The 18,706-nt window shown below is 49.1% G+C and overlaps 1 long non-coding RNA gene across 5 annotated transcripts in view; it reads right to left on the bottom strand.

The window, feature by feature from the left end:
• LOC113633865 (uncharacterized) overlaps nucleotides 1–18,706 on the bottom strand; it is a 300,566-nt gene that overhangs the window by 246,933 nt on the left and 34,927 nt on the right. For all 5 annotated transcript variants that reach the window (XR_003438390.1, XR_003438392.1, XR_003438393.1 and 2 more), the window contains exon 2: nucleotides 6,835–6,934. This is a non-coding gene — a long non-coding RNA (uncharacterized LOC113633865). The remainder of the gene's footprint in view (nucleotides 1–6,834; nucleotides 6,935–18,706) is intronic.

Here is an 18,706-nt window from a genome sequence, read left to right as displayed (position 1 = left end):
ATGTATATAACGCTCTATATATAACTGAATGACTTTGCTGTACACCTGAAACTAACACAGCATTGCCAATCAACTGTACTTCAATTTAAAAATTTTTTAATTAAACATAGGGAGAAAAAGAACTGTATGTCCCTTTTTGCGGGAATTGTGTCTCACACACCCCTCTTGCAGGTACAAGTGGCCACATTTGGCTTGGTTCTAATTAATGTTCTTCCCCTCTATCAAACACAGAGGGACTCAGTCTGATTCTCCACCTTCCAGAAGCTCCTGGTGCGCCTGGGAAGACAGGGGAATACTCACAGGTACCTCGAATTCAAGGCAGATGCTGAGAAGCCCAGCATATAATAGTAGTTTCTCAAAAGATAAGTGAAAAATGCGTGGATGAGTCATAAGGACTGAGTAGGCAGAAGTTATTTGCGGATGGAAATATAGGAGAACATCATGGAAAAGACAACATTTGCCAGGTCTGTGAATGGTAGGCACACGGAGTGAAGCACAGTAAATAGGTTGGTTACTTAGTAAACAGTAGAGAACAATGGAGCGTTTTGTTTGGGACCTGTGGGATTGTCATTTCACTTTGAGCCACCGGAGGGCACTATAACATGCATTGGGATTTAGGGGAAGAAAGTTGGTTTTGGTTTTGGTTTTGGTTTTTCTCTACCAGCTGTCAGCAAGGTCTTGTAAGTTTCTAGCTGCTGGGAACTTCGCTACTTCTGAGTATTGCTAGTGTCCCTACGCGTGAAAGGGTGTTGACTGAAATGTGAGGCTGTAACATTTGTAAGGAGAGATGACAGAGGATTTTTTTCCAAGTGTGACCTCGTCATGCTCCCTTCCTTCCCCCGACGCTCCTAGTAAGAGGGTCCAGAACACCCAGGCCAAGCACCCTGTTCCCTCTGCCCAGATTCCCCCAACCCTTTCTCCTCCCCATCTTCCAGGACCACCTTCTCTCTGAGTCCCCATAACCAGACAAACTTTGTGGTTCCGTTAATATTTATTCCATTGGATTGTATTCGTGTTATTTTTTTTTTTTTGCGGTACGCGGGCCTCTCACTGTTGTGGCCCCTCCTGTTGCGGAGCACAGGCTCCGGACGCGCAGGCTCAGCGGCCATGGCTCACGGGCCCAGCCGCTCCGCGGCATGTGGGATCCTCCCGGACCGGGGCACGAACCCGTGTCCCCTGCATTGGCAGGCGGACTCTCAACCACTGCGCCACCAGGGAAGCCCTATTTGTGTTATTTTAATTAAGATTTCTTAACAGTCAGAAAATTACTCTTATTTTCCAATTTGTCTCAGGTGCGTCTCATAAAAGACCAGAGGCTCGTTTACCTTTGTCCTGTACCCTTCGGGGAAGCTGACTTTCAACCTCTGCTGACCAGTGCTGGGCCAATACTTTCCTTGTGTCCCTACAGCAGGAACTGCTGGAGGCCGGGGATGCGCCCCAGCCCACTTTGTATCATCGGTGCCCAGCAAAGTGTGGGGCTGTGGTCGGTGCCCAAGGACGCTTGCTGGATGAAGAACAAGAGGATGAATGGAATGGCTGTTCTCGTTCCATGACCAGAGCTCTAACCATGAGGCCGCACTACTGGCCTCTGAGGCTGACGCATGCACCACAGCAGAGGGGCTGGTGTCAGCAAAACGGCAGCATTTCATGCGATCCTGTCCCTCCCGCTCTCACAGCCTCTGTGGCTTTCTAACGCACTTAAATGAAATCGTAGCGCCTCACCGTGACCTACGAAGCCCTGCGTCCCAGCCTCTTCCCCTACCTTATCTCTGCCGCACTCCTCGCCTGCCACGCTCCTGCGACACAGCCTCTGTCCACACACACCCATCCTGCCCTCACAGTGGGGCCCTGAGCCATGCAGGTTCCTCCCCCTGGGACACCCCTCCTTCTAATTGCCCCACGGCTGGCTGGCTCCATTTCGACATTAGGATCTCAGTTTCAGTGTCACTTCTCTGAGAGACCTCATCCGGTCATCCAACTCAACTCGAAACAGACACCCATCACTCTCGAACACGTGAGCCAGTTGTAATGCGCTGTATAGCGTCCACCCGGGGTTCTATATGTTGATTCGTTTATTGTCTGATTCATCAAGTAGATGGCAAGATCCAGAAGGCCAGGTGTATCCCCAACGCCCAGCACAGAGCCCGGCTCAGAGCAAGCTCCTATGTGCAAGGCAGATGCTCCTGAGACGAAGACTACAACTGCCCCCGGACCAGACCCTCTGCTTTCCCAGCCTGCACCCTGCTGACTCCAGACTCTGCCCTTCGACCACAGCGAGGAGAGCCACACAAGAGGAAGAAGGCCAAGGTTCAAGAAGAAGTGAGTCTCTGCTGACACAGAAAACAAACTCTTGGTTACCAAAGGGGAAGGGGGGTGGGGGGAGGGATAAATTAGGAGTTTGGGGTTAACATATACGCACTACTATGCATAAAACATATAACCAACAAGGACATACTGTATAGCACAGGGAACTATACTCAGTATTATGTGGAACCCTATAAGGGAAAAGAATCTGAAAAAGTTACACACACACATATATATGTATGTATAACTGAATTGCTGTGCTATGCACCTGAAACTTAAGTGATACTGTAAATCAGCTATACTTCAATTTATAAATTTTAAACAAAAGGGCTTCCCTGGTGGCGCAGTGGTTAAGAATCCACCTGCCAGTGCAGGGGACACAGGTTCAAGCCCTGGTCCGGGAAGATCCCACATGCTGCAGAGCAACTAAGCTCGTGTGCCACAACTGCTGAGCCTGTGCTCTAGAGCCCAAGAGCCACAACTACTGAGCCCTCGTGCTGCAACTACTGAAGCCCACGCACCTAGAGCCCATGCTCCGCAACGAAGAGTAGTCTCTGCTCGCCACAACTAGAGAAAGCCCGCGCGCAGCAATGAAGGCCCAACGTGGCCATAAATAAGCAAACAAACAAACAAATTTATTTTTAAAAAAAAGAAATAAAAAGAATCTGCTTGCCAATGTATGGGACACGGGTTCAATCCCTGGTCTGGGAGGATCCCACATGCCGTGGAGCAACTAAGCCCATGTGTCACAACTACTGAGCCTGCGCTCTATAGCCCACGAGCCACAACTACTGAAGCCCATGTGCCTAGAGCCCGTGCTCCACAACAAGAGAAGCCACCACAATGAGAAGCCCGCGCACCGCAACGAAGAGTAGCCCCCGCTCGCCAGAACTAGAGAAAGCCCGCGCGCGGCAACGAAGACCCAACACAGCGAAAAATAAACAAATAAATTTATAAAAAAAAAAAAAAAAAGAAGTGAATCTGGAGAAAAGTACAACAAGCCGACCAAACAGGGATCTGGGATTTAAGAGCCATCAAATGCAACACTTAAAGCTCTCGGAGTTGCCTGGATTCCCCAAGGTGAGCAAGAGGCAGAAACGAGGAGGAGTAAGGAACAGAAGCATGGGTTCTAGAGAGCATGGATTTGATTCCAGCTCCTCTGCTTACTAGAGATGACCTTGGACAAGTTACTTCACTGCCCTGTGCCTCTGTTTTCTCATCTGTAAAATGGAGAGGATAATCATAATATCTGCATCGCAAGGTTTTGGTGAACTTAAATTACTTAATGCTTTTAAAGCACCGACATACAGCAAGCATGTTAGCTGTTATTATTAGGCCTACTTGCTCTCTTATACCAAGAGGGCTTTTTTGTGTATGTCTCACTAGCAAAGCTGTCAACTCAGAGAGGGCAGCGGGGGTGACGGTGCCCCCTTCTTCCCGGCTACCCGGCACTTTCCATCCCATGAGAATAAGTGAGGTCTCTCTGGTCTCCAATGAAAACCCAGGGTTTTTGGATTCGGGGGCCTGCCAATCCAGCTGAAGGCGCTGGGTTCTGCTTACACACGCTTCTGTTTCATCTCCTCTTCGTTTCCTTAGCTTTAACAAGCCGTTTGCAAGTCCCCTGTTTCCCAAAAGGAGCTGCTTCACGAGAGTGGGCTGGACCCATATGCAGGAGACGCGGCTCTGCGAAAACGTTAAAATAGATGCCTTTCCTTTTAGGTTATTTCTGCTTCCCCACCCCCTCGTGAGCAGCGTCAGTCCGACGCGAGGCCCCCCGGAAAAGCTCTCTCCAGGAGGCATGTAATGGATGTCCCACGGAACTGCCAATATTGCAGCCGGTTTCCAAGGCCAACTGCCCTCTATCCATCAAAGCAGCCCTGAGCCAGACGTGCATTTGCGAGGAAGACCCTGAGCCAGACTCTCCCGAGGGTCTTCTCAGAAGCAGCAAAAAGAGAGCCGCTGCTGGAAGAAAATAAAATGAGAGAAACGAGGAAGGAAATGAAGCCACTGGGATCCATAGATACACCCCCACGCAGGCCCCTCACCACCTTCACCAAACCCGGCCCCCACGTAGGCCCCTCGCCACCTTCACCAAACCCAGCCACACAGCATCCTGCAGTCCCCGCAAATGAGCTTTCCAACCACCTCCTCCCAAGGCGGGCAAAGGGAGTGGAGGTCTGGGTCGGAGGTTGGAAGGCTGTGCAGCCACAGCTGTGTGGGTGGCTGTCCTCAGGGCCAGGCTCCTTCCTGCGGGGAGGCCCATCGGGCCGGTCTGCCGTCCCCTCTCATCCACCATTTCCACGCCCGCCAGGCAGGCAGGGCACACGTCCCTCTGGGGAGGCTAACAATGAAGAACAAGGCCACTAAACCCATGCCTGTGGGATCCACGCAGGCATTTCCTCTGGGGCGATGGAGCCCAGCTCTTCTTGAACCGAGCAGACAGCCGGAGGGGAGGCAGCACCTGAGCTCGCCCCCAAGGAGCTATCTGACCTCCAGGAGCGCTAAGGATGCTGCACTGAACTTTCCAACCTCGCGTTCTCACTGAGCCCCATGGCCCTGTACCTCTGCATTTACAGATGACCAAGCCGAGGCTCAGAGAAGCTGGGGAAAGCGCCCAAGGTCACTGCCATAGGGAGTGGCGGGGACTGGGTTGGAAGCCGGGTCCTCAGGAACCTGCCACCTCCCATGCTCTGGCCGCTGCCTCCGAGCCTGGATTCCTGTCTGTGCAGCTGGGGGAACAGCAAGGATGCAGGTAACACAGGGAAGCACCTGACACGGGTGCCCCCCCGTGAGTTCCCCAGCCGCACGGGAGGACAGACACTTCTGCTTGTGCCAGCCCCTCCTCGGCTGGTCACCGGCCAGAGTGTGTCCTCCCTGGAGAAGGCGTCCCTCACTCATCTCTGTGTTCCTTCTGCCCCACTCAGGTCTCGGGTGTGATGGGCACACAATCAGTGCTTCTGGGGCTGAACTGAATTCGCTGGGCCTACCGTAGGTGGGAAAGGTGGGAAGGATGAGATCTCTGCTGAGGCGCATGATAATAATAAGGTCCGGGTCTCCTCAAGCCCAGCGGAAAAATGAAAAGATGAAATCGAGGCAGATGCCGGTCCCAAAGCGATCAGTGCCTCCCAGCTCTTGACTCGCTCGGGCAGCCCGGCTGCAGCGCGAGACATATTTCCTCTCTTTCCTTTGGGAAAGAGAGCAGCAATCTGAGGTTTGGCTGGAATCAGGGGCTTCTCCACTTACGTGCTTATTTGTATGGAAAATTCGGAGTAAAGCTGCAAGGCCCCAGGAAGCTACCTCTGGAGTGACTTGAGACCACAAGTGACGGAATGACTTCCAGAGGTGAATACCCCCAATTGGTAGATGATGAAAGCCAGCTGAGCGATTCCTACAGTCACCCAGCAAAACCCCTGGCAGACAAGGAGGGGAAGTCACGCTTCCCTCCCTCACGTACAGGCTCAGCTTCATTCAGGAAGCTCCTCGGGGCTCTTCATCCACGCCAGGCACCAGGCTGAGCGCCGTGGGGAAAGCAGAGGCGGCGATACAGCGGGAAGGGCAATGCTGGAGCCTGGAGTCTGGGTGTGAATCCCAGCCCTGCCACTTTGTAGTTGCAGGACTTCGGGCACATCGCCCCAACGCTCAGGGCAAGTCCCCTCTTGGACCAAGTGAGTCAGGGGGCTCGGGGAGCGGCAGTCACATGTTCCATGTCATGTAGACCCACTGGAGCAACTGTGATCAAACAACATCTGTTCTCAACTCTGTTCTGTAGACCAATCACGTTCCTGGAGGCACAGGAGAAACCAGGAGGGTTTGCTGGCACTGATTTTATATCGATGAGCATTCCACCAAGAGGTGTATGTAGAAAAAGGAGACCCTCGGCTATGCAGGATGGTGGGCTCCGAGGCTGCTTTCTCTGACCTTTTGTCGGATGCCTACCCTTCGTTCGGGTGAAACACACCTGGTTCAGGGTAAATATATCTGGCTCAGGTTACCTAAGGGAGTTCTTTCACTCAGAAATCCTTAAGACAAAAATAATAGTAATAATAACTGAGAATAGCAGAACACACAGTGTGATGAACTGTATACAGTTTGTAAAACAGTTAACGTACAGAAAGTGTTCAGAAGTTGATAGGCAGCACTTTGCAAATAACAGAATGTGTGTGGGGTTCAATCCAGCCCCTTCTCCCTACAGAATGGTAAGAGCCCCAGCTGAGCATGAAGACGAGGACGCTTGCCGTCCTGCTTCTGCCCAGCTCGTCTTCTCATGAGGTGTGACCAGATGGATGGTTCTCCAAGGGATGGAGCTTCTCTAGAACAGCACTGCGGTGAGGTATGCGTGTTAGAGACACCCACATGGGGTGTAAATCCAGATGATTTGAGGTTGTTTGGTCCAGCCTGAACCACAGTTATCTTATCTATAAAATGGGCATAAGCATACCTAGCTCACAGGGCTGTAGAGAGAATTCTAGGAAATATACCAAAAGCACTCAACACATATAGACGTTCTCAAAATATGGAAATTAATCTTACAGTCTGTCAGTGGAGAGGCCTTCCAGGAGCAGAGTCTTCTTAGCTTTGCAGAGTCAGAAACCTGATTTTGTCAGTCCGTGGAGAGTTTAAACCACATACCCTGAAACGGAAACATAAATCAATTTATTCATTTACGTTGAGAAATCACTGCCATGGTGTATTCGTTTCCTCTTGCTGCTGTAACAAATCACCACAAATTTAGTGGCTTAAAACAACAGAAATTTATTATCCTACAGTTCAGTAGGCCAGAAGCCTGGCAGCCGTCTCACTGGGCTAAAATCAAACTGTCAGAAGGCTGCGTTCCCGTGGAGGCTCTAAGAATCTGTTCCCTTGCCTTTTCCAGCTCCTAGAGGTGGCTGCATTCCTTGGCTTGCTGCCCTCTTCCTCCATCTGCAAAGCCAGAAACACTGGCTGAATCCTTCTCACATCTCACATCACTCTGACCTCACGCTGCTGCTACTGCTTCCCTCTTCCACTTTTAAGGACCCTCGTGATTACATGCGGCCCACCCAGATAATCCAGGATAACCTCCCTATTCTAAGATCAGCTGATTAGCAACATTAATGCCATCTGCAACCTTAATTTGCATTTTCCATTTAACATAACAGTCACAGGTTCTAAGAATTAGGACACCCTATGTCTTTGGGGGTGGAGACATTATTCTGCCTACCACAAGAATACTTGAGTTCATATAACCAGTACATTATTTCCCTGTAGACAGGTCTACCCAACAGGCTTGGTGAGCATGAAACGGGAGCCACGATGGTGTCAGACTTAACACAGGTGTCCACCTCCACCATGGACATGGCTTAACCAATGGACGCAGGTATGACTCCTTCCCTGATGAGAGCTGGGCTGGTCCTGACAATATTTGCCTCTATGACTCCCTTTTCCATTCCTCCAAGGCTGAGTAACCACCAACACCACCACCAGGAGCTAAGGCTGCCTACTTATGGACATGCTTTTTCTTTAGCGGATGATACTGAGGTCTTAGGTGACCCGGATGTCTTCATGCTTAAATGGCCACATTTTGCATCTCTGTTGTAATCCATTATAGGAGGGATTTAGAGTTGAATACTCTAAGTGTAAACTTATCTCCAAGTTCTTAGGGAACTTCTAACTATGTCCCCCAAGCGCTCAGGACAAAAGGAACCCAATCCTCTGGGTGCTCAGAAAGGCCTTCTGAGTGTCAGCAGCACAGTGATGTACTGGAAGGTAAATCAGACGTAGCTCCAGGTGTGAGCCATCACATCCCAAGACCTTCAAGAGAGGCTCAGGGCTTCAGAGGAGAAAGGGGTCTGTAAGCTGGAGGGAGTTGACAAGAGGATCCAGAGCTGTGGCTTGGCTGTTTCAACACTAACTGAATCATTGGACTGTGGAAGGCTTTGTACTGTGACCCATTTTCATCATGCCCAGACTTGATTGTGGGCAATTTTCCCTTAATTTTAAATACTAACCCAAAGGGAAAAGAACAAGTTGTTTGTTCTTATGATCACACAGTAGGTATGAAACCATATGCTGTTTTTCAGTTGCCAAGATTCTTAATTATGTTCTTTATGTTCTGCATAATGACGAGCATGTACTGGGTGGTTTTTTAGGATCACTGGGGTGGGTGTTATCTTTTATCAGGTACCAACAACAGCTGACATTTACCGGGTGCTTTCTTCTTGCCAGGCACCGAGCTCAGCATCTTCCTTGTATCCCATCACTCAACCCTCACAATAATGCTAGGAGTTAGGTCCTATGATTATCTTGATTTTTTGCAAATGAGGCAGCTGCAGCTTGGAGAGCTTAGGTAGCATTGCCAAGATCGTACCGCTGCCTCACATAGCTAGAGCCCAGATCTGAACCCAGCTAGGCTCCCATCAGAGCCTGTGAGTGTAAGGGCTCGGCGGCTCCCATGCCTTGTTCACCCTTGACAGGAGGATTTGTATTGCAAGCAGATGAGACAGAAATCATAATCTTAACTTGTGGGAAAATACACATAACATAAAATTTACCATCTTAACCGTTTCAAGTGTACAGTTTAGTGCTACTAAGTCCATTCACACTGTTGTGCAACCAGCACCACCAGCCATCTCCAGAACTCTTTTCATCTTCCAGAACTGGAACTCTGTTCCCATTGAACACTAACTCCCCTCCCCCTTCCCGCCCCCCAGCCCCTGGCAACCACCGTCCTGCGTTCTCTCTCTATGAATCTGGCTATTACCTCAGACAAATGGAATCATACAGTGTCCTCCTGCGACTGGCTTATTTTACTTAGCATAATGTCCTCAAGGTTCATCCATGCTGTAGCATGTGTCAGAATACTTGAGTCTATGTAGCCAGAATTTAACATGCATCAGAATGCCCTTCCTCTTTAAGGCTGAATATCCGCTGTATGTATGTATGTGTATATATATATGTGTATGTATATATGTGTATATGTGTATATATATATGTGTATATGTGTATATATATATGTGTATGTATATATGTGTGTGTATATATATATATATATATACACCTCATTTTGTTTATCTACTCATCCATCGACAAACACTTGGGTTGTTTTCACCTTTTAGCTATTGTAAATAATGCTGCTCTGAAATGGGTGTACAAATATCTCTTTGAGATCCTGCTTTCAATTCTTTTTGGTACGAACCTAGAAGTGGAATTGCGGGATTATACGGTAATTCTATGGTTAATTTTTGAGCAACTGCCACACTGTTTTACCTATAAGCTGCACCATTTTATATCCCCACTAACAGCGCACAAGGGCTCTAATTTCTTCACGTCCTTGCCAATGCTTATGATTTTCTCGGTTTTCTTTTTAACAGTAGCCATCCTATTGGGTGTGAGGTGGTATCTCAATGTATTGATGTGCATTTCCCTAATGATTAGTGATGTTGAGCATCTTTTCACGTGCTTGTTGGCCATTAGTAATCATAACCTTAATATTCTTACCCACATCAATAATGAAAATACTGAATAGACCCAAGCTCTCCTGCAGGGCTGTTTTGAGGATTAAATGAGAAAACAGACATGGAAAATCTAACATGGCACCTGGCAAAGAGTGGGTATGCAGCAAATGGTAATTCTGTATCGGTTAGCATTGACACGATAGTGCTACATAACAAATCACCTAAGCTGAGCAGCTGAGACAACAACCATTTATTACTGCTCACGAATTTATGGGCCAGATGGTGCTTCTGGTCTTGACTGGGCTTATTCATGCATCTGCAGTCAGCTGCAGGTTGGACAGGCAACTCTGCGGATTTGGGCTGGGCTCTTTCATGTGTTTGGAGTTGGACTGGTTCTAAATTGGTCTAAGCTCTGATTGGGAGGCCTCGGAGCTTCTTTACATGTCTCTTCCTTCCTTGCAGGAGATTAGGCAGGCATGGCCTCACAGTAATGCCAGGGGCCCAGCAGAAACATGCAAGCACATTTCCAAGCTTCTGCTTGGGTCAAGTTTGCTACCGTCCCACTGGTCAAAACAATCACGGTAGACAGAGTTCTAAGATGAGCCCCAGTGAGTTATACCCATGTATAACCCCCTACTCCTGGATACAGATGGCACCTGTGCCTTGTTTCTGGTCAATAGAATATGGCATAGGTGGGACTGTCACTCACATGATTTCCAGTGAGTGATTTCCTGCTAACAGACTACCTGTTAGCAGACTGGCATTAGAGTTTCTCCCTCTGGCCTTGAAGAAGTGAGCTGTCATGTTGGGCCACATGGAAAGGAACCATGAGTGACCTCTAGATGCTGAGAGTAGCCTCCAGCTGACAGCCAGCAGGAAAACAGACATCAGTCCTACAGCTGCAAGGAACTGGATTCTGCCAATAGCCTTTCGAACGTGGAAGAGGAATCTGAGCTATAGAAAGGAAGACAGCCCAGCTGATACCTTGACTGCAGCCTTGTGAAACTTTAAGGACCCACCAAGCCATGCCCAGATCCTTGACTCACAGAAACTTTGAGACAATAAATGTATGTTGTTTTAGGCTGCTAAGGTTGTAGAAAGTTGTCATGCAAGACAGGAATCTAATACAACAAGTTGCATGGCCAGTCCCAGAGCCAGCATGCAGAGCACTTCCAAAGGGTGAGATACAGAGAGACGTGGACAACTGGGAGGATGAACACATGCCATCCATCACCCTCTCCAGCACCGACGAGGTTGGGCAATGCTGGCAGCACCCTGTCAAAGTAACATTGCACCACCATGACTGCACGCTCTACAAACTTGGATCAGCCTTGCTTTTTCTTATTTTTTAGAGATCATATAACCTGACTACCTGGCAACTGCAGATGCAAAAAAAGGAGGAGTTTGGAAATAGGATCAGTGTACTGGATAAGAACAAGAATTCTGGAGCCTGGTATCATGGGGTCAAGTCCCAGCTCTCATACCTATCAGCTGTGTGACCCTGGACAAGTTACTTAACCTCCCTGTGCCTTAATGAGATAACAGTCCTATCTTAGGATTGTTTTGGAAATTATGTAAGTTAGTATACATGAAGTGCTCAGAACAGTGCCTGGGATCTTGTAAATACCGTGTGTTTGTCACGTTATTCTGTTTTTAAATGGTCGATCAACATGATGATTACAGTCATTCCAATAGAATACCCTAAGGAGAAGCTCTATTCCCTGATACTATGGATAAACACACATTTTCTTCATGCGCTCCAAAACTCCTATAAATACAAGACATATAGAAAAATGCACAACTAAGATACTCGCTGTAAAACATACAACCAATATAATGTCACGTAGAGAGGAACAAGAGCTAAACTGGAAAGTACGTCATTTTCACAGTAAATTCCTTTCAGAACTGTAAGCCTCATAGAAAAATCCTATTTTATTGAGATGTCTTCTTCCTTTTGGAATTTATCATGGGCACTTACTAACAAGTTCTAGTTCTTGCCTTCTTATTTCCAAGGAATGTATTCCCTAACGCATAGGTTTTATAATGCTTGTAACAAAGTGCATAATAACCTGAACTTCACAAGTCAAGGCGGGAATCCTGGATTATTCCCTTGTAACCAGGACAAGCAGCCAGGCTTTGGAAGGATGCACAGTGCCCTTCATAGCAGGGAACCTGAAGCCAAGTTACCACTTGACTTCTTCCTACTTGACCCTACCACTTACTACTTGAGGGGCCTGAGCAGCCTGGGCCTCAGTTTCCCTGGTAACATGAACAAGCCCTGATTTACAAGAAGGAAATGAGGACCAGAGGAGAACAAGGATGCTAAGGAGCTTTTTTAAACTATACTTGAAATTAAGAAGTGGTACATCTCAGGGTCCCATCAGGAGACAGAAATTCTAACCAGTCACTTGAACAGAGAGAAGCTGGTATAAAGAATCATCAACCAGGTATGAGAGAAATGAAAAGAAAAAAAAAGGAACACTGGGAAATCACAGAGTCACAACTGCAGAAGCAGCCAGCAGCCCAGGGCTGGGACATGGAAGGAGAGTCTGGGGTGACTAACGCTTCGAAGCTCCAAGGAGGGGCCCTGCGGAGCTGGAACACGGACGTCTAAGGAAAGGGCTGCAGCTGGCTAGTGGGGGCCTTTCTTTGTCGTGGGCACACGGAAGTTGACCCTGGAGTGTGGAACCTGTCACCACAGCCCATCTGACTCCTGGGGTCAACTAGCGACAACTGAGAGGAGGAACAGACTGAAGTATACAGTGTTCCTGTGTCTTCATAGACGCCCTCTGGCACCTGCTATGGAAGAACCCAAAGCAGAGCCCGTCGGGGGATAGGAATGTGGTTTCAGAGTCCCAGTCCCAGCATCTCAGAGCAGAGTAGAAAAGGCTGGGTTTAGGGCTGAGGGTCAGTGAGTTCATGCCCAGCATTAGAAGGTGGAGAAAAGGGCATGAAACCCATCGTCGGGGCAGCCCCTTCTGAGTGGTGTGGAGCCCCGTCTGCTCCCTGGACCATGATTTCACCAGTAAAACTGGACTGTTAGACTTAGGCTGTGGACGTTTCATCTCTGACGTGGGCGTTTCTGAGTGTGGGACCTCTGTAAAGCCTTCAACGGGCTCCTCTTCTGGAAGGTGCCCTCTCTTGGTTGATTTTTCTTTGAGAGAAAGAGAAAAAGGTCGACAGACACATAACTGGCTTTCCTGGAGGCTGAGCTTGGATTAAGGGATCCAGAGGCTCCTTGCATCTCAAGGTCAAGGACGAATCACACGACTTCCAGGTGCTGGAATCACAGGTGGGGCCCATCAGCCTAGGGAGGATTCCTCGGTCCTGCGTGTACCCGACAGGCACTGCTGCTATCTCACGGCTGCGTCCCTGAGCCCACTGCAGAGCTGGTCCACACGGCCTCTGTCCCTGGCTCCGTCTCACCACCATCCAGCCCACGGGCCTCCTGCCTCAGCCTCAAGCTCCCCGGGCTCTCACCCACCTCCGACACTCGTCACCAGCCTCTGTCTGGATTGCCCTTTGCACATCTTTGCACGCCTGGCTTGTAATTCGATCCTGGCTCAAGTTTCTCTTTCTCCGAGAGACAGCCTCCATGCCTCCCACCTCTCTCTCTCAGATACTCTTGAATTTGACCCTGCTTCACCTCCTTTACAGTATACATCATTGTTTTTAACTTACTTGTTTCCTTTTATTTTCACCTAGGATGCAGAAGCTGAGGGTGGCAACCTTTTCTATCCTGATCACAGTCGCATCCCATGCCCAGCACAGTGACTGACTGTCCCATCATAGGTGCTCAAGAGTTGTTTGTTGAGTGAATAGATAAATATTTTAAAATCCTTGGAAGTGGGTTCTGAAGCTGGGCCTTCGAATGCCTGAGAGCATTTAGCGAGACACTGAGTATACACAGGGCACTTAATCAATTCCTGATTGAAGAACAACTCTCCCCTGGGAACCCTGCAACTCTTGTCCTCACAGCATCAGACCAACCGTGCACCTGGTTTGGGGGGGCTGGGAAGCATGTGGCCTAATCCCCAGGTCAGAGAAGATACCTAACCTTGAATCCACCTGAGCTGCAATCAGTCACCTGGAGGGGTTGTTAAAACAGAAATTGCTGGGAGGATCCACCCCCAGGGTTTCTGATTCAGTAGGTCTAGGGTAGGGCTGGAGGATCTGCATGCCTAAACAAGTCCCTAGGGATGCTGTTGAGCTGGTCCAGACCACACGGGGAGACCACTCTTTAAAGCTCACTGGGTAATTATAGGAATATCCACATTGGGAGACTCTGCTGTAATCCCCACCTCACACAATTGTAAGTATCAAATGCAATTATTAGGAACATGTTCAGCCCCATGCCTGGAACTCACTTGGCGTTTATCAGTGTAGTTGCCTTCCCTGCGCCCTCACCTCTCACCTGGAAAACCTGATCAGCCTCCCTCGGCCTCTCTGCCCCCTCTCCTCCACACAGTGCATTCCCCACACCACTTCCAGAAACACAGTCCTCAAGTACAAATCCGAGGTCACTGATCTTCAAAACACCGCAGTGCTTCCCTGATGCCTGTAGAACCGAATCCAAATGGAAGCTGTGAAATACAAGGCTTTGCACAACTTCCTCCAATCTACTTACGTGTTTTCCCAGTCTCATCTGCTTCTGAATAGCCCCCCAGACTAGCCTTAATTTGTTAGGAGACACCTGTCAAGGAACGCTGTACTAGGACTGTGGAGTGCTGAGGTCGTGTGGAATCGGTGGGGGTGGGGGGTGGGGAATGGAGCGGGACCCTCTGGGGCTCCCAGGCACGGATGACTGTTTTGTGCCCTGTTGATTGTAGGCAAGACTCCATGACCTACCCTGAGTTCCAAAGGGCGGATTCAACAGTTGCTAATCAAGGGAGGGGCAGCCAGAAACCACCTGAGGCCAGATTAAAGGGACCAGAGGAGCTCATCAAGATTAGGACACCCCTAGGTTATTCATGACATTTTTTTTTTCTTAAATTCCATATACATGTGTTAGCATATGGTATTTGTCTTTCTCTCTTATGGGGAGGGGGAAGGGTAAGCTGTGACAAAGCGAGAGAGAGGCATGGACATATATACACTACCAAACATAAGGTAGATAGCTAGTGGGAAGCAGCCGCATAGCACAGGGAGATCAGCTCGGTGCTTTGTGACCATCTAGAGGGGTGGGATAGGGAGGGTGGGAGGGAGGGAGACGCAAGAGGGAAGAGATATGGGAACATATGTATATGTAAAACTGATTCACTTTGTTATAAAGCAGAAACTAACACACCATTGTAAAGCAATTATACTCCAATAAAGATGTAAAACAAAAAACATTAGGATAGCGACCACCTGAGACAAGATTAAAGGCGAGCAGGCCCTGTACACACCCTAATCTTTTCAGAGACCCCGCCCTTGAACCATTGTTATAAAACCCCTCATCAAATCCTCCGGGGGCTGGGACACGTAGTTTTTTGAGGCCCCCTTTGCCCGGCAAAGCAATCAAGATATCCTGTTCTACCTCGCCCAAAACTCTGTCTCTGAGATTTGATTCAGCACTACAGAGGCAGAGCTTTTGACATCAGGGGCGCGAGGAGTGTAGGCTGTGTGGTCAGACGGCGGGGATTCAGGTTCTGGCTCTGCCTCTTTCTAGCTGTGTACCTGGGCAGGTCGCATCACGGCTCTGTCCTCGGTTTCTTCAGTCATGAGGTGGGGATCTGAGAAATCCTTTCCTCAAGTTGTTAACTGAAATAATCTATGAGAAGCATCTAGCGCAGGACCCAGTGCAGGGAGTATTCCGTAGAGTACGACTGACAGAGAGTAGCTAGAAATAGGAAAGATTAAGATGACCGCTGATCTTACCTGCAAAGTACAGGAGATGGACCAGAGGTGGGGTGAGGTGGGAAAGGACGCTCAGGGTGGATGAGAGCCCTCGTCTTCCTGTTAGTGCCTTATAGACGCCCCATCCCAGGGTGTACTCCTGTCAGCATAGTTTCCTTTCCAGATCTCTCTTCCCCACTAGACTGTGATGTCCTTGTGGGCAGGGACTGTCTTATTCACCCCATGGAGGGAAAGAAGTGCTGTCACCGATGAAAGGGAGTCACCCGTTCTTTGGCAGAGAGTAAAAATCAAAAGGGTGGTTGTTACAGAGCGAGAACGCTGAAGAGCCATCTCCAGCAAGCCTGCTCTCCCGTCCCAGGACTAGGCAACGTGGCCCTGCCTCAGAGGGACCCCTGAGGTCAAGAGTCCAGTTTGGAACCTTCAGATGGGTGTGGCTCTGTTCTCAGCCCTAACCCCCCTACTCCCTCCCCTCTCAGCTCCCTTCATTGTATCGTTTATTTACACACCTCCCCTCCTAGAGTTTAGACCCTGTTAAAACCTATTAAGAAAACGTCATCCACGCTTGTAACTGTGAGATAAATAAAAGTGAAACAAAAATCAGTACCGGGAAAAGAATACATGCTGGTCCGTAATTCAATGTAAGGAAAAGCTTGCAAACTGCTAAGGCTTTCAACAGAATGAAGGGCAGCTGTGAGACAGCCCCACTCCTGCCTCCCCACCCCACCGCCTGCCCCCCTGGGAGTTTTGCAAACAAGATCTGCAACCACCTGTTGGAAAAGCTGCAGCGTTGCCTGCAGTGAAAGTTGCACATGATATTGGTAGGCACTGCATGACTTCCCTGGGCTCCTCCAAGAAAAATGTTCTGGGTACCAAGGTGTCTAAATCCTGCTCTGACACCCCAGTCCCTTCTGTCTGCACAGAGAGAGGGAGAGAAGCCTGGCAAGTAGCCATCCCAAGTCAGAGGGACCCCAGCCTGGCTGCTCTGTGGTCACTGAACGTTGCCCTCCTTGAGCCTGGCTGACCCACTCTCTGGACGCACTCCTAAGGCCAGCTCCACAGAAGTGCCAGTGCCAGGTATGCAATTCTTAATTGGATACTTGGCAGAGAATGAGGACAATTCATTGGGTCCACTGCCCAAGGCTACATGTACGCAAGCAAAGGAGAAAGAGTCCCAGGCCAGAGCAAAGGATGCCAATTTCCACTTGGCAAAGGGGCAGGCGTTTCAGAGAGGATTACAGGGCAGTTCTAACCAGCTGTCACAAGGGCCGAGTGTTGTTCTAACCAGTTGCCCCTGCGTGAACCCTCCTCTCCAGCCAGGCCAGTCTGCCCTTTCCCCTGAGCACCCAGTGCTAACTCCTGCCTCACCCCTGCACACACTGTGCCCTCCCCTGGGGTGACTCCACCCTGCTGGCAGCCCACTCACATCCTCTCCACCCTCCGAGGCCCAGCTGCAGCCCATCTCCTTTCTGAACCCTCCCCAGACCCCCAGACCATGGGGATCTCAGCAACTCCAGAACCACCGATTGGCTATTAGAATAATAACGACCACACTGCCATGTATTAAGCTCTTACTGTGTGCCAGAACATTGCCAGGCATTGTGCTAATTCTCAAAACAATCCTGCAAGGAAGGAAGCTGTCTTAAAGATGAAGAAACAGACTTTACCCATTTACCTGAGCTAGCGGATGACTAAGCCGGGCTTCCTGGCCCCAGATCCCACATGTCTTCCATGCAGAAATCAAATGTAGTTAGTTTTCTCATGGGCTCCCCTTGCTCTTGGGAAACAGCCTACACTCCTCGAGATCAAGGACATAATCCTATGGTCCCTGAAGTTCTTACCGCTGGATACAAGCAAAAGTCTTTCCACTAAATTTTCCCCTGTACCTGATCCCTTACAAATTGGCTTTCTGTCACTTGTCACCAAAAGAATCCTAGAAAATGCAGTTTGGTCATGTCCTTCTAACTGAGCAACTTCAAGTGAGAGTGGGGCTCGAGAATTCACCTACGGGAGGTAATCAGGCTACACCCTGGGCATCCTCACACAAGGCAGTGAAGGGCTATAACTAAGCATTTGTGCACGTTTCCAGTCCAAATTCCCCAAATTTGAATAATTTGGGGAAATAAAATTTTCCCAAACTCTTGAAGGTGTTGAGATGTATATTTAAAATGCATGTTACGTAAGAATTCCCAGGAAATGAGAGAAAAATTATTTCAGTGCTATCCCAGCTGGGAGCCATCCAACTTGCCAGAGAAGGTGGTCTCTCTCATTACTCCCTCCCTAGCCTTTGCCAGCCCGACCCCTGTGCTCACTCTACTCCGAGGCTGCTCAGCCTATGCCTTTAGAATCTTGGAGTGTTGCCTCTGAGATGCACATAAACTGTCTCGCTCCGTGCCCGACACACAGTGGGGCAAGTCACCGGATGTCTTGGCATTAGTGTAAAAAGACCTTGGAGGGATCTAGAGCAAGGACCATAAACTCCAAGGCTTGCAGAGGCCTGGCAGGTAATAGAGAAGCATGAACGACAGCCATGCCAGCTCAGTGCTGACTAGTGGCTGCCTGCAGCCTCTGTATCACAGCGGGAAGAGCCTAACAACTTTGGCTAGGCAGCAGCTGCCCTGTATGCCCAGTAAAATCAGGATCAGAGTTGTTAGCCCTTCACAATTTTTCAGAAGCCATAGGTCCACAATATTCTGTGAAATCTACCCATTTTTTTATTTTATTTTTAAAATAAATTTATTTATTTATTTTTGGCTGTGTTGGGTCTTCATTGCTGCACACGGGCCCTCTAGTTGTGGCAAGCAGGGGCTACTCTTCATTGTGGTGTGCGGGCTTCTCACTGCGGTGGCTTCCCTTGTTGTGGAGCACGGGTTCTAGGCGTGCGGGCTTCAGTAGTTGTGGCACGTGGGCTCAGAAGTTGTGTCTCGTGGGCTCTAGAGCGCAAGCTCAGTAGTTGTGGCACACGGGCTTAGTTGCTCCGTGGCATGCGGGATCTTCTCGGACCAGGGCTCGAACCCGTGTCCCCTGCATTGGCAGGCGGATTCTTAACCACTGCACCACCAGGGAAGCCCCCCATTTAAAAATATTGGCCATTTATTTAAACTGCTTTTAAAAATTTACCTGAATCAATAAAC

Source organism: Aethalodelphis obliquidens, unplaced genomic scaffold (assembly GCF_003676395.1).
Source record: "Aethalodelphis obliquidens isolate GAN/ISIS:26980383/991018 unplaced genomic scaffold, ASM367639v1 scaffold41, whole genome shotgun sequence".
NCBI lineage: Eukaryota > Metazoa > Chordata > Mammalia > Artiodactyla > Delphinidae > Aethalodelphis > Aethalodelphis obliquidens.
The sequence above is the reverse complement of the archived record's forward strand: the minus strand, read 5'-3'. Positions and strand labels throughout refer to the sequence as shown.